The following is a 15388-nucleotide window of genomic DNA, read 5'->3' as shown; positions in this document are numbered from 1 at the left end:
GTTAGTAAAATAAAATAAAATAAAAATTTATTTTTTCAATTGCACTAGCCACATTTGAAATGCTGTATAGTCATTTGAAGCTAGTGGATATCATTCTGGACAATGCAGATACAAAACTTTTTTTCCACTGCATTAATTTTTGTTGAACATCACTTGTATAGGACCTAACTACATTTTTGGTGGCTAAAGTGATACGAGTGCATATACATTTAGTTAAAACATAGGTGTAGCCTGTAACAAAATGACTAAAAATATCGATGTTTATTCCTCTTTGATTTTCTGATTTGAATAAAAGAACTTCAATTCTGAAAGAGAATCTTTACAATGTTAGAAGCTTAATTTTGTTTTATCTTATTACTCTATCATTCTCAGCACATGACTTTATCATTCATATCTAAATACAAGATAGCGACCCCATTTATCGTCATTAAATCTACACCCAAATCCATGTTTCAAAGTGAAAGAAGAAAATGAGGGTGCTCCCAGTTTTGTTAAAGTTAAAAAATAAAAGTATGCATAGCTTTCTTTAATATTGCATTGGCAAACATGTGGTCACATAGCCTCAAATATCTCCAAGTATGCCACAAAATAATTGTCTTTAGCAAAGCAGCCCTGTATCCAGCTAAAACTCAAGAGGTTCTAAATCTCAAAGGGAAAAATGGTGTTGGAGGATAACTAACTGTATCTGTTAATGTATTGGACTAAGAAAAAAAAGCTCATTTTATATTGTATCATTATAGTGTTCTGATTAGTATGGTATTAAATCCATAATCTCAGGAACTAATGATATAAATCATGATATTAAACATATTAATAGTTATTTTTTAAGGATGCCAAGATAATTGTTTAGAACTTTGGGGTTTTCAGAGCACTTTTCCATGTTTATCTCATGTATTCTTTTGTTAATACAAAATCTGGATGATCTTTGCTCAAGGTTTAGTGTGTTCTGGGAACAGTTCAAGGTCGTCCAGATATGGAAGTAAGCAAAAGAGACAAGAATTGTGTCACTATAAACATAAAAACAGCTACATAAGATATTTTCAATTGTAGTTATTTATATCGATAAAAATAAACATATGAGAGTGTCTGGGATCACTTTAGCTAAGATACTGAGGTAAAGCCTCTCTAATTCAAGCCGAACACAGAAATACAAAATTATTTTCACATTGTTCAGATATGACATAGGATTCGTTAGGGGAAAATTAACAGGAAGAGAAATTGTAGAACACATGCAGTTAACTGATGGGACATTATTCCATAAATATTCATAGATATGCATCTTGGGCACATTTCCAGCAGAAATGGCTTTTCCTAAAATGGCAGACTAGACAAAGGGAAGAGGATGCCTCATAAGAAAGAATGCACTCTACTGCCACACTGCAATAAATATTTACAGGTTATCATAACAAGGTTTAAGGATTACCTAGCTTCCCTAGGATAGACATATATACAGACCCAGAGAAAACAATAAGGAACATGCATACCAAGGGCTAAGAACTAACTGCACTCCAAGAATCCTGGGAACATGATGTATACCAAGAATGCTGACCTCATGCAAAGGCCTTTTACCACCAACAGCTGACTCCATCCAACTGATGAGTTCTAATTAACTACCCATAGGAAAAATGAAACAAAACTCCAGGGACAACTAGTTTTGTCTACCACCTCTATAGAGATTGCATTAAATCTGCTATTTCAGTGATGAGTTGTAGCCATATGTAAATCTCCAGGGAAAAATACTCTTAGGGAAAACCAGTATTTGGCAATTCCAAAAGCAGATTTTGGAACTGATCTTCCTAATAAGGACACTTGTCAGGGCTGGGAATACAATTATGCAAATTAAAGAAAAACAAAATCCAACTTCAGTTTAAGTAAAACCTTTCCCCATAATTTGCTTCAATCAGTAATAGTGAGCATTTCTTTAATTATAATTCAGGAAAAATAAGGTTCTAGGAATGTATTATTTACTATTAAACATTACTAAGTTAGACTGAAATAATTATCATGATATAGTTATTAACATCCCTATCTACAGAGAAAGACAGAGAAGTTTGGTATAATTATTTCACTAATTGTGAAGGGTCAAACTACCACTTGAAAACACTGTATCTGGTTCTAAATCCCGACACACCACTTATTTCCAGGAAGGAATAGAAGGGAATACTCTGACTTTGTATTTCTTGGCACCATTCTCCAATATATTTTGTATTTGAAAGAGGATTTGGCATGTCTCTATATAAAAATAATCCAAGGAGGAATACATTTAACACAGTTTTCTAATAAATTACTTTCCAGCTTCTGCAACCATAACATACCAGCAACTTAATTCATAAACTCTCAAGATAGTGACTTTGTCCATAAAACTCATTTATGCATTAATACAATATCCTTAGCAAGTTATGAACCTCAATAAAAGTGAGAGATTAAAGAATAATTAAAATAGTTTTTGTTTGTAAGGTGAGGCCTTTCACAGTAGAAATTATAAAATATACAATCTCAGCAAAAATATTTATTGCCTTTTGTATGTTATTAATTTTTATTATTTGAATCTGTTAGCTTAGAAAATGACCTATTCTGTCTGTGCACAGATCTTTCTTTCTTTTTATGATTTCACTGCTTATTTCACATATGGGGGGACATGTGAAGATTTGTTACATTGGAATATAGCATTATGCTGAGGTTTGGAGTCTACACAATCCCATGATCCAGGTAGTAATCATAGTACCCAATAGGTAGTTTTTTAACCCATTCACCCTCCACTCTTTGTTATTCCAAGTGTCTGTTGTTCCCACATTTATGTCCATGTGTGATCAATGTTTAGCAGCCACTTCTAAATAAGGACATGTGCCATTTAAATTTCTGTTTCTGCATTAATTTGTTTAAGATTATGGTCTCCAGCTCCATCCATGTTGCTGCAAAGGACATGATTTCATTCTTTTTATGGCTGTGTAGTACTCTATGATGTATATATGCCACATTTTCTTTATCCACTCTGCCACTGATGATCACCTGGGTTGATTCCATGTCTCTGTTATTGCAAATGGCACAGCAATTAACACACAAGTGCATAAGTCTTTTTGATAGAATAATTTACTTTTTTGAAGGGGGTATTTACCCAATAAGAGATCTGTTGAGTAAAATGGTAGCTCTGTTTTAAGTTCTTTGAGGAATCTCCAGACTGCTTTCCACAACTGCTAGACTAATTTACATTCCCACTAACAGCGTATGAGCATTCCCTTTTCTCTGCAGCCTTGCCAGCAACTGATGTTTTTTGACTTTTTAATAACAGCCATTCTGGTGTGTGACATGGTATCTTATTGTGGTTTTAATTTGCATTTCTCTGATGATTAGTGACACTGAGCATTTTTTCATGTTTGTTGGCCACTTGTATGTCTTCTTTTGAGAAGTGTCTATTCATATCCTTTGCCTATTTTAAATAGGGTTATTTGTTTTTTGCTTAATTTGTTGCCTTTGTCAGATGCATAATTTGTGAATATCTTCTTCCATTCTGTAGTCATCGGTTGCTCTGTTGATAGATTTTTGGTTTTTGTTGTTTTTTGTTTACCCTTTCCCTGAGCAGAAGCTCTGTAGTTTAATTAGGTCCTATTTGTCTATTTTTATTTTTATTGAAATTGCTTTTGGAGACATAGCCAAAAATTATTTGCCATGACTGATCTTGAGAAGAATATTTCTTAGATTGTGTTCTAGGATTTTTATAGTCTGATGACTTATATTTAAATCTTTGATTCACTTTGAGTTAATTTTTGTACATGGTAAAAATCAGGTGTCCAACTTCAATCTTCTGCATATGGTTAATCGATTATGCCATCACAATTTATCAAATAGAGAATCCATTCCCCATTTCTTGTTTTTATCAGCCTTGTCAAAGATCAGATAGCTGTAGATGTGCAACTTTGTTTCTGGGTTCTCCATTTTGTTCTATTTGTCTATGTGTCTGTTTTGGAACCAGTCCCAAGGTGTTTTGCTTACTGTGGCTTTATTCTTGGGATGTGAAGCAATAAATGTAATTCACCACATAAACAGAATCAAAAGTGAAAGCCATATGATCCTCTCAATAGATGCAGTAAAAGCTTTCAGTAAAATCCAACATCTTCATAAAAACCTCTCAACAGATTAGGCATCAAAAAACATACCTCAAATAATAAAGCCATCTATGTCAAATCCACAGCCAATATCATACTGAATGGGCAAAAGCTAGAAACCATTTCCCTTAAGAACTGGAAAGAAACAAGGAAGCTCACTCTTACCACTCCTATTCAACATAGCACTAGAAGACCTAGCAAAAACAATCAGGCAAAAGAAATAAATAAAAGGTATCCAAATAAGAAAATAAGTCAAACTATCTCTGTTCACTGACAGTAAGACCCTATACCTAGAATATCTTAATCTTTCAAAAGGCTTCTAAAACTGATAAACTAGTTTAGTAAAATTTTAGGATACAAAATCAATGTACAAAAATCAGCAGCATTTTATACACTCAACAAGATACAGGCTGAGAGTAAAATCAAGAACACATTCCACTTACAATAGCCACAAAGAAAATCAAATATCTATGAATATAGCTAATGAAGGAGGTGAACAGTCTCTACAAGGAGAACTGCAAAACACTGCTGAAGGAAATCAAAGATGACACAAATAAATGAAAAAATATTTTATGCTTATGGATTGGAAGAATCAATATCATAAAAATGGCCATAGTGCTCAACGCAATTTACAGATTCAATGCTATTTCTATCAAACTACCAACGTCATTCCTCACAGAATTAGAAGCACTATTCTGAAACTCATATAAAACCAAAGGAGAGCCCAAATAGCTAAGACTAAGCAAAAAGAACAAAACAGGAGGCATCACATTACCCAACTTCAAACTATACTAAGAAAAGTTTGATTGAAAAAAGATTTTAAGTATTACCTTTCTTAAAATTTTAAATTTACTGTATCTCTCTTTAATGCAGTATTTTTCTTCAATTTTACTCATATTTTCTGTCTTTCTAAAAGTTGTGATAAAATGTTCCATATATCATAATGAATCCCTGTTATTTGGTGGCTGTTGAGTTTTCTGGATTTTTGGAAATCAAATATCATTACCTTAGACAAAGCAACATTATTTCATCAATATAAATATATGATCTTCAGTGCCTGAAATAAGAATCCCTATGGGAGGGAGGGGCCAAGATGGTCAAATAGAAACAGCTCCAGTCTGCAGCTCCCAATGCAGAAGGTGGGTGATTTCTGCATTTCCAACTGAGATTTCCAGTTCATCTCACTGGGACTGGTTAGGCAGTGGGTGCAACCCAAGAAGAGTGAGCAGAAGCAGGGTGGGGCGTTGCTACACCCAGGAAGTGCAAGAAGCCAGGGGACCTCCTTCCTCCACCCAAGGGAAGCCATGAGAGACTGTGCTACCAAGCCAGGGTACTATACATTTCTCATGGCTTTCGCAATCCACAGATCAGGAGATTCCCTTGTGAGCTTACACCACCAGGGTCCTGGGTTTCAAGCACAAAACTGGGCAGCTGTTTAGGCAGGCACTGAGCTAACTGAAGGAGTTTTTTTCATACCCCAGTGGTGTCTGAAACCCCAGTAAGACAGAACCATTCACTCCCCTGGAAAGGGGGCTGAAACCAGGGAACCAAGTGGTCTCACTCAGTGGGTTTCACTCCCATGGAGCCCAGCAAGCTGAAAACCACTGGCTTGAAATTCTCGCTGCCAGTGCAGCAGTCTTCAGACTGGGATGATAGGGCTCAGTGGGGGAGGGGCATCCAGCATTACTGAGGTTGTAGCAAGCAGTTTTCCCCTGACAGTGCTAAGGAGACTGAGAGATTTGGACTGGGCGGAATTCACCACAGCAGAACAAAGCACCTGTGGCCAGACTGCTTCTCTAAATTCCTCCTCACTGGACACAGCATCACTGAAGGAAATGCAGCAGCCCCAGTCAGGGGCTTACAGATAAAACCCTCATCTTCCTGGGACAGAGCACTTCGGAGAAGGGGCAGCTGTAGGCCAAGCTTCAGTGGACTTAATTTTTCCTGAATGTCAACTCTGAAGAGGGCAGCTGATCCTGACAAGAGGGATTCTCCCAGTACAGCACACCAGCTCTGCTAAGGCACAGACAGCCTCCTCAAGTGCTTCCCTGACCCCCGTGTCTCCTGACTAAGAGAGATTTCCCAACAGGGGTCAACAGACACCTCAAACAGGAGAGCTCTGGCTGGCATCAGTCCAGTGCCCCCTGGGATGAAGCTTCCAGAGGAAGGAACAGGCAGTAATCTTTGCTGTTCTGCAGCCTCCGCTGGTGATATCCAGGAAAACAGGGTCTGGAGTGAACCTCCAGCAACTTGCAGCAGACCTGCAGAAGAGGGGCTTGACTTTTAGAAGAAAAAATAACAAACAGAAACAACAACAACAACATCAACAACAAAGACCCCACACAAAAACCCCATCCAATGGTCATAAGCCTCAAAGATCAAAGGTAGATAAATCCACGAAGATTAAAAGAAAAAAAAAAGTGAAAAAATGCTGAAAATTCAAAAAACCTGAATGCCTCTTCTCCTCCAAATCATTTCAACTTCTCTCCAGCCAGAGCACAAAACTGAATGGAGAATGAGACTGATGAATTGACAGAAGTAGGCTTCAGAAGGTCAGAAATGACAAACTCCTCTGAGCTAAAGGAGCATGTTTTAACCCAATGCAAGGGAGCTAAGAACCTTGATAAAATGTTACAGAAATTGCTAACTAGAACAACCAGTTTAGAGAGGAACATATATGACCTGATGGAGCTGAAAAACACAGCATGATAACTTCGTGAAGCATACACAAGTATCAGGAGCCAAATCAAGCAAGTGGAAGAAAGGATATCAGAGTTTGAAGATCACACTTGCTTAAAGAAGGCATGAGACAAGATTAGAGATAAAAGAATGAAAAGGATTGAACAACGCCTCCAAGAAGTATGAGACTATATGAAAAGACCATACCTACAATTGATTGATGTACCTCAAAGTGACGGGGAGAATGGAACCAAGTTGGAAAACACACTTCCGGATATTATCAGGAGAACTTCCCCAACCTAGCAAGACAGGCCAACATTCAATTCAGGAAATACAGAGAATACCAAAAAGATGCTCCTTGAGAAGATCAACCCCAAGACACATAATCATCAGATTATCCAAGGTTGAAATGAAGGAAAAAATGTTAAAGGCAGCCAGAGGGAAAGGTCAGGTCACCTCAAAGGGAAGCCCATCAGACTAACAGTGGATCTCTCTGCAGAAACCCTACAAACCTGAAGAGAGTGGGGCCAATATTCAGCATTCTTAAATAAAATAATTTTCAACCCAGAATTTCATGTGCAGCCAAACTAAACTTCATAAGCAAAGGAGAAATAAAATTTTTTACAGACAAGCAACTGCTGAGGGATCTTGTCTCCATCAGGGCAGCCTTACAAGAGCTCCTGAAGGAGGCACTAATTATGGAAAGGAAAAACTGGTACCAGCAACTGCAAAAACACACCAAAATATAAAGATCAATGACACTTTGAAGAAACTTCATCAACTAATGTGCAAAATAACCAGCTAGCATCATGATGACAGAATCAAATTCACACATAACAATGTTAAACTCAATGTAAATGGGCTAAATACCCCAATTAAAAGACACAGACTGGTAATTGGATAAAGAGTCAAGAACAAACGTTGTGCTGTATTGAAGAGGCCCATCTCACTTGCAAGGACACACATAGGCTCAAAATAAAGGAATGGGGGAATATTTACCAAGAAAATGGAAAGAAAATAAAAGCAGGGGTTGCAATCCTAGTCTCTGATAAAACAGACTTTAAACCAACATAGATCAAAACAGACAGGGAAGGCATAGTGGCACACACCTGTAATCCTAGCTACTCAGGAGGCTGAGGCAGAACCCAGATTCATAAAACAAGTTCTCAGAGACCTACAAAGAGACATAGACTCCCATAAAATAATAGTGGGAGACTTTAAAACCCCTGTCAGTATTAGGCAAGTCAACAAGACAGAAAATTAACAAGGATATTCAGGATTTGAACTCACCTCTGGATCAAGTGGACCTAATAGACATCTGCAGAACTCTACATCCCAAATTAAGTCTTCTCAGTGCCACATGGCACTTATTCTAAAATCAACCACATAATTGGAAGTAAAACACTCCTCAGCAAATGCAAAAAAAAATAATAAAATGGAAATCATAACAAACAGCCAGTCTCTCAGACCACAGTGCAATCAAATTAGAATGCAGGATTAAGAAATTCACTCAAAACTGCACAAACACATGGAAATTGAACAACCTGCTCCTGAAAGACTACTGGGTAAATAACAAAAATTAAGGCAGAAATAACAAAGTTCTTTGAAACCAATGAGAACAAAGAGGCAACGTACCAGAATCTCTGGGACACAGCTTAACTAGTTTAAGAGGGAAATTTATAGCACTAAATGCCCACATCAGAAAGTGGGAAAGTTCTGAAATTGACACCCCAACATCACAATTAAAAGAACTAGAGAAGTAAGAGCAAACAAATTCAAAAGCTAGCAGAAGACAAGAAATAACTAAGATCAGAGAAGAACTGAGGGAGATAGACACAGGAAAAGCCCTTCAAAAAAGCAATGAATCCAAGAGCTGTTTTTCTGAAAAAATTAACAAAATAGATATATTGCTAGCTAGACTAATAAAGAAGAAAAGAGAGAAGAATCAAAGAGACACAATAAAAATGATAAAGAGAATATCACCACTGTTCCCACAGAAATACAAACTACCATTAGAGAATACTATGAACACCTCTACATAAATAAACTAGAAAATCTAGAAGATAGGAAAAATTCCTGGACACAGACACCTTCCCAAGACTAAACCATGAAGAAGTTGAATTCCTGAATAGACCGATAAGAAGTTCTGAAATTGAGGCAGTGATAGCCTACCAACAAAAAGAAGTGCAAGATCAGATAGATTCATAGCTGAATTCTACCAGAGGTACAAAGAGGAGCTGGTACCATTCCTTCTGAAACTATACCAAACAATAAAAAAAGAGGGACTCCTCTCAAACTCTTTTTTTGGGGTCAGCATCATCCTGATTCCCAAACCTGGCAGAGACACAACAAAAAAAGACAATTTCAGGCCAGTATCCCTGTTGAACATCTATGTAAACATCCTCAATAAAATATTGGCAAATTGAATCCAGCAGCACATCAAAAAGCTTATCCACCATGATCAAGTCGACTTCATCCCTGGGATGCAAGGCTGGTTCAACATACACAAATCAATAAACATAATGCATCACATAAACAGAAACAATGACAAAAACCACATGATTATCTCAATAGATGCAGAAAAGGCCTTTGATAAAATTCCACATCCCTTCACGTTAAAAACTCTCAATAAATTAGGTATTGATGGAACATATCTCAAAATAATAAAAGCTATTTATGACAAACCCATAACCAATATCATACTGAATGGGCAAAAGCTGGAAGTATTCCCTTTGAAAACTGGCACAAGACAAGGATGCCCTCTCTCACCACTCTTATTCAACATAGTATTGGAATTTCTGGCCAGGGCAATCAGGCAAAAGAAAGAAATAAAGGGTATTAAAATAGGAAGAGAGGATGTCAAATTGTCTCTGTTTGTAGATGACATGATTGTATATTCAGGAAATCCCATGGTCTCAGCCCAAAAACTCCTTAAGCTGATAAGCAACTTCAGCAAAGTCTCAGGATACAAAATCAATGTGCAAAAATCACAAGCATTCCTATATGCCAGCAAAAGACAAGCAGAGAGCCAAATCATGAGTGAATTTTCATTTGCATTTGCTACAAAGACAATAAAATACCTAGGAATACAGCTAACAAGGGATGTGAAGAACCTCTTCAAGGAGAACTACAAAGCACTGCTCAAGGAAATAAGGACACAAATAAATGGAAAAAAAATTCCATGCTCATGGATAGAAAGAATCAGTATCATGAAAATGGCCCTACTACCCAAAGTAACTTGTAGATTCAATGCTATTCCCATGAAGCTACCATTGACTTTCTTTGCAGAATAAGAAAAACAAAAAAACTACTTTAAATTTTTGCCAGGCTCAGTGGCTCACGCCTGTAATCCTGGCACTTTGGGAGGCCAAGGCAGGTGGATCACCTAAGGTCAGGAGTTCAAGACCAGCCTGACTAACACTGTGAAACCCCGTCTCTACTAAAAATAAAAATAAAAAAATTAGCCAGGCATGGTGGAGCACACCTGTAATCCCAGCTACTCAGGAGGCTGAGGCAGGAGAATTGCTTGAACCTGGGAGGTAGAGGTTGCAGTGAGCTGAGATCATGCCACTGCACTCCAGCCTGGTGACAGAGTGAGACTCCATCTTCAAGAAAAAAAAAATTATATGAAGCCAAAAAACGTCCCATATAGGCAAGAAAATCCTAAACAAAAAGAACAAAGCTGGAAGCATCACACTAACTGACTTCAAAATATACTACAAGGCTATAGTAACTAAAACAGCATGGTGCTGGTACCACAACAGATATATAGACCAATGGAACAGAACAGAGACATTAGAAATAATACCACACATCTACAACCATCTGATCTTTGACAAACCTGACAAAAAAAAGTAATGGGGAAAGGATTTGCTATCTAATAAATGCTAATGGGAAAACTAGTTAGCCATATGCAGAAAACAGAAACTGGAACCCTTCCTTATACCTTATAGAGAAATTAACTCAAGATGGATTACAGACTTAAATGTAAAGCTCAAAACCATAAAAACCCTAAAAGAAAACCTAGGCTATACCATTCAGGAGATAGGCATGGGCAAAGACTTCATGACTAAAACACCAAAAGCAATTGCAGCAAAAGCCAAAATTGACAAATGGAATCTCATTAAACTAAAGAGCTTCCACACAGCAAAAAAAAAAATATCCAGAATCTACAAGGAACTTAAACAAATTTACAAGAAAAAAAACAACCCATCAAAAAGTGGGCAAAGGATGTGAACAGACACATCTTAAAAGAGGACATTTATGTGGCCAACAAACATATGAAAAAAGCTCATGATCTCATGCCAGTTAGAATGGTGATTATTATGAAGTTAGGAAACATATTGTGGCAAGGCTGTGGAGAAATAGAAACGTTTTTACACTGTTGGTGGGAAGGTAAATTAGTTCAACCATTGTGGAAGACAGTGTAGTGATTCCTCAAGGATTTAGAACCAGAAATACCATTTGACCCAGCAATGCTATTACTGGATATATACCCAAAGGTTTATAAATCATTCTACTATAAAGATATATGCACACATATGTTTACTGCAGCACTATTTACAATAGCAAAGACTTCAAACCAACCCAAATGTCCATCAATGATAGACTGGATAAAGAAAATGTGGCACATACACACCACGGACTACTATGCAGCCATAAAAAATAATGAGTTTGTGTCCTTTGCAGGGACATAGATGAAGTTGGAAACCACCATTCTTAGCAAACTGACACAGGAAGAGAAAAGCAAATATCACATGTTCTCACTAATAAGTGGGAGTTGACAATGAGAACACATGGACACATGGAGGGAAACATCACACACCTGGCCTGTCGGGGGGTGGAGGCCAAAGGCAAAGAGAGAATTAGGACAAATACCCAATTCATGAGAGGCTTATGGGTTGATAGTTGCAGCAAACCACCATGACACATGTATATCAGTGTAACAAACCTGCACATTCTGCACATGTATCCCAGAACTTAAAGTAAAACCAAAAAGAAAAAAAGAAAAAAAAAGAATCCCTATGCTTATGTACAATTATTCATAATATTTTTCAATTCTCAATTTCCTGAGTTACTTCATGTATCTATTCCTTATAATTTATTGATACATTTACTTACTGAAAATTTATTATGTTAAGCTTCCAAAACAAATGGTAAATATTATGTATGATATTTCTTCATCTATTTTATACCTAATCATGGAAGCATAGAGGAAAGGGCATGGTTTTGAATCCAAGATGTCTTGAATTTGCATCATGGCCCATCCAATTATTCTGTAAACTTGGTCAAGATACTTAACCTCTCTGAGATTCAGTATACTAATATATAAAAAGGAATACTGATAATTCTATCAAAATCATTGAAATATTAAAAATAATACATTTTGTTTTTCATATCCCATATATAGTGTATGATAGGTATTATCTAATTTAAAACACACGGATTCAAATTTACATACTTTAATCAGTGCTAACTTTGTAGTCAACATTTATGTAAATAATTTTCTGAAAAATATTTACATTATTATTAAATTATGCCTTATATATTGATTATAGCTGTTTTCTCTACATCCTAGGCTTCCGTTAATAAATGTGAGTAATGTAAAATTGGTTTTAATAGATTCTAGACTTTTAAGATTCTCAGCCAGTTTCATTTTAAATGTATATAACATTAATATATTTTTGGATTTTTATATATTAAAATGGTCAAAATAATTTATACATCAGTATGTCTGCCATGCAGCACAATGTGTATGTATATCTAGTCAAATAAATAATTATTTTCTTTTTCTTTTTATATACTTAGCTAAACTGAAAGTACATGTCCATGTAGCTACAAATATTATGATTTACTATCAGAGAAATTTTCATTATCTTTGAAAGGGGAAGTTGAGCCCTAGTCCTAAGCTCTGAAGATTGATGTGGAGTACCGGAATCTGACTTACTTTGTTGGCATAAGGCAGAAGCTGAGTCTGAACTTCTCTAGAGACCTTTTGATGTCTCCATTATTCTTCTCTGACTTTTGAACCATTTATATGTACAACTTCATGACAAAGGGCAAAAGGCTGTGATGTAAGTTGGTCGTGTTGCTACAATTAGAGTTCATGAGAATCATAATTGAGTTCTACTCTGACCTCATTAGTTCTAGTTTTCTTTGTTGGATCTAATTGTTTCACACACTCTCTTACTTTCTTTATAGTTTCTCTTTGTAATTACTGCTACTCTTGACCTTCAGTGACTTCAGGCTCACCATAATAAAAAGATAAAACAGCCTTCTATAGATATTGTCACTGGATCTCATAAATCCATAAGATCTAATTTCTATAATAAATACTTTGTTTCATATCACTCCTAGCAGTTTTACTTTGTTAACTGAACTCTGATATACAAATTCTAGATATGTCCTGTAGATAGAAAAATCTATAAAGCAAAGTGATAAATAAAATTAAATAAGCAATGATAATAGAAAATGACAAAGGTTTATTATACAAGTCCAAACAATAAAAAAGTGGAGACTGCCACCTTGACATAAAGCAAAGGATACTCAAGCCCCAAAACCCTTACTTCCTGAGAATATAGAACATGCTTTCATCTGAAGTGCACATAGCTCTTCCAGAAAATTTGATACTATTATAGTTTGACAATAAAATGTTTAACAAACTTTATAAAATAAAACCAGTAAAAATAAAACAGACCGCAAATGAAATATATATATATATATATATATATATATATATATATATATATATATATATATTTTAAATAAAGAAGAGATCCTTAGACTTGTGGCTTTATCCTATTACACTATAGTGCTCAGGCTAATAAGGAAATTTTTTAAAAATGAAAGTTTATAAAAAGTAATGGTAGTCATTAGGGTTTCTGGCTCTGCATTGTAAGGAGCATCCAAGTCACCATTCATACTAAAACTATTAAATATATGAACAGACTGAAGTATCAACAACTCTTCTTGGATCTTTAAGAGAGATATGGATACAGGAAGAATGGCTGCAACCAAGACTGGAGAGTCAGACAGAAAAACATAGGAAATCATGGCTTACTGGGGCAGAGACTAACAAATGGAAATCACCGAGGAAATCAGCACTAGGATGGGAAAACTTAAACTGCAATTGACAAATTTTTGGAGGCTCACTTAGGACAAGCCATAGAGTTATATACCCCAAGGGGCCCCACAGTTTTGTGAGTTTTACCTCCAGGAACTTGACCAGCTTATCATGGTATATATTGGGGTGGGGGGATCTCTTTACACTTCCGGCAAGGAGAGGAGAAAAGCAAGCATTTTAAGATACGCCAGAACACTCTGTTCTTATTAGGAAAGTCTGTCTTAGGAAAGACTATTTGACCAGAACCTATCCTGGTGGGATATTATAAAAGCCAGACTAACCTGGGAGAAGGGAAATACCCAATTCCAGTTGGCACAAGCCTTTCCTGTGGAGGAAGGAAAATACTGAACTCTACCCCACTCTAGCTATCAATCCCCATCTCAGGATGAAAGGAAAAAATAAGAAACACTTGTGAATTTTCTAGTACAGATGTTTAGGCCCACTAAATGACTGAGATGTAATCACAAGATCATAGGATTACAGAAGGCTTTCTGCTCCCTCCCATACTTTACTGTCATGTTATTAAAAGCCTATTTACAGCAGTTTATTTTAGCTGCTACATCATGCTCAGCCATGCAAAAAACAAAAAAACAAAAAACAAGGCATACTAGAAGGTAAGAACAATTTGCAGAGCAAGCAGCAAAACCAAACAAGGTAGGAATGCTGGAATTATCAGACCTGGAATTGAAAATATTTCTAAATATTTCTGAATAATATGCTTAGGGGTCAAATGGATAAAGTAGACTGCATGAAAGAATACATGTGGAAAATCAGTAAAGAAGTGGATATCCTAAAAAAAAGAACCAAAAAGAAATGTTACAGATAAAAAACTTTGTAACAGAAATATTAATAAATAATGCCTTTAATGGCCTTATTTATACTTATGGTGTGGCTCAGAAAAGAATCTCTGAGCTTAGAATAGAAACTTTCAAAACTGTAAAGCAAAGAGAGTGAAGATTGAAAAAAAAAGAGAATATCTAAGGGCTTTGGAATAACTACAAAACATTTAATATATGTACAATGGAAATACTAGAGGGAAAAAAAGAGAGAAAGAAACAGAAGAAATATTTGAAAACATGTGACAGGTAATTTCTTCCAATTTGTTTCAGACGCCAAAGCATAAACCCAAGAAGTTCAGAGAATATCAAGCAAGATAAACACAAAATATATATATATAGACATATCATTTTCAAATGACAGAAAATCAAAGAGAAAAAATCCTGAATGAAACTAGAGGGAGAAAAAATACCTTTTATAAAATAAAAATGAAAATTATATTTAACTTCCCTCAGAGTCAGTTGCACTATCTGGTAACCAAGGTTGTAGACTGAAGTATTTAAAAGTAGTGAGAGAGCAAACAACTAACCTAGAATTATGTGTCCTAAAAAATTACCCTTGAAAACAGAAAATGAACTAAATACTTTTTTAAACAAAATAAAAATTGAAGTAACTTATTGACAAATTTGCCTTGCAAAAAAGGTTA

The 15388-nt window shown here is 35.8% G+C and overlaps 1 pseudogene; it reads left to right on the top strand.

Moving 5' to 3' along the window:
* The window catches only part of LOC100969974 (la-related protein 1B-like), a 272883-nt pseudogene that overhangs the window by 151825 nt on the left and 105670 nt on the right, over positions 1-15388 (top strand).

This window comes from Pan paniscus, chromosome 3, assembly GCF_029289425.2.
Source record: "Pan paniscus chromosome 3, NHGRI_mPanPan1-v2.0_pri, whole genome shotgun sequence".
Taxonomy (NCBI): Eukaryota; Metazoa; Chordata; class Mammalia; order Primates; family Hominidae; genus Pan; species Pan paniscus.
The sequence above is the reverse complement of the archived record's forward strand: the minus strand, read 5'-3'. Positions and strand labels throughout refer to the sequence as shown.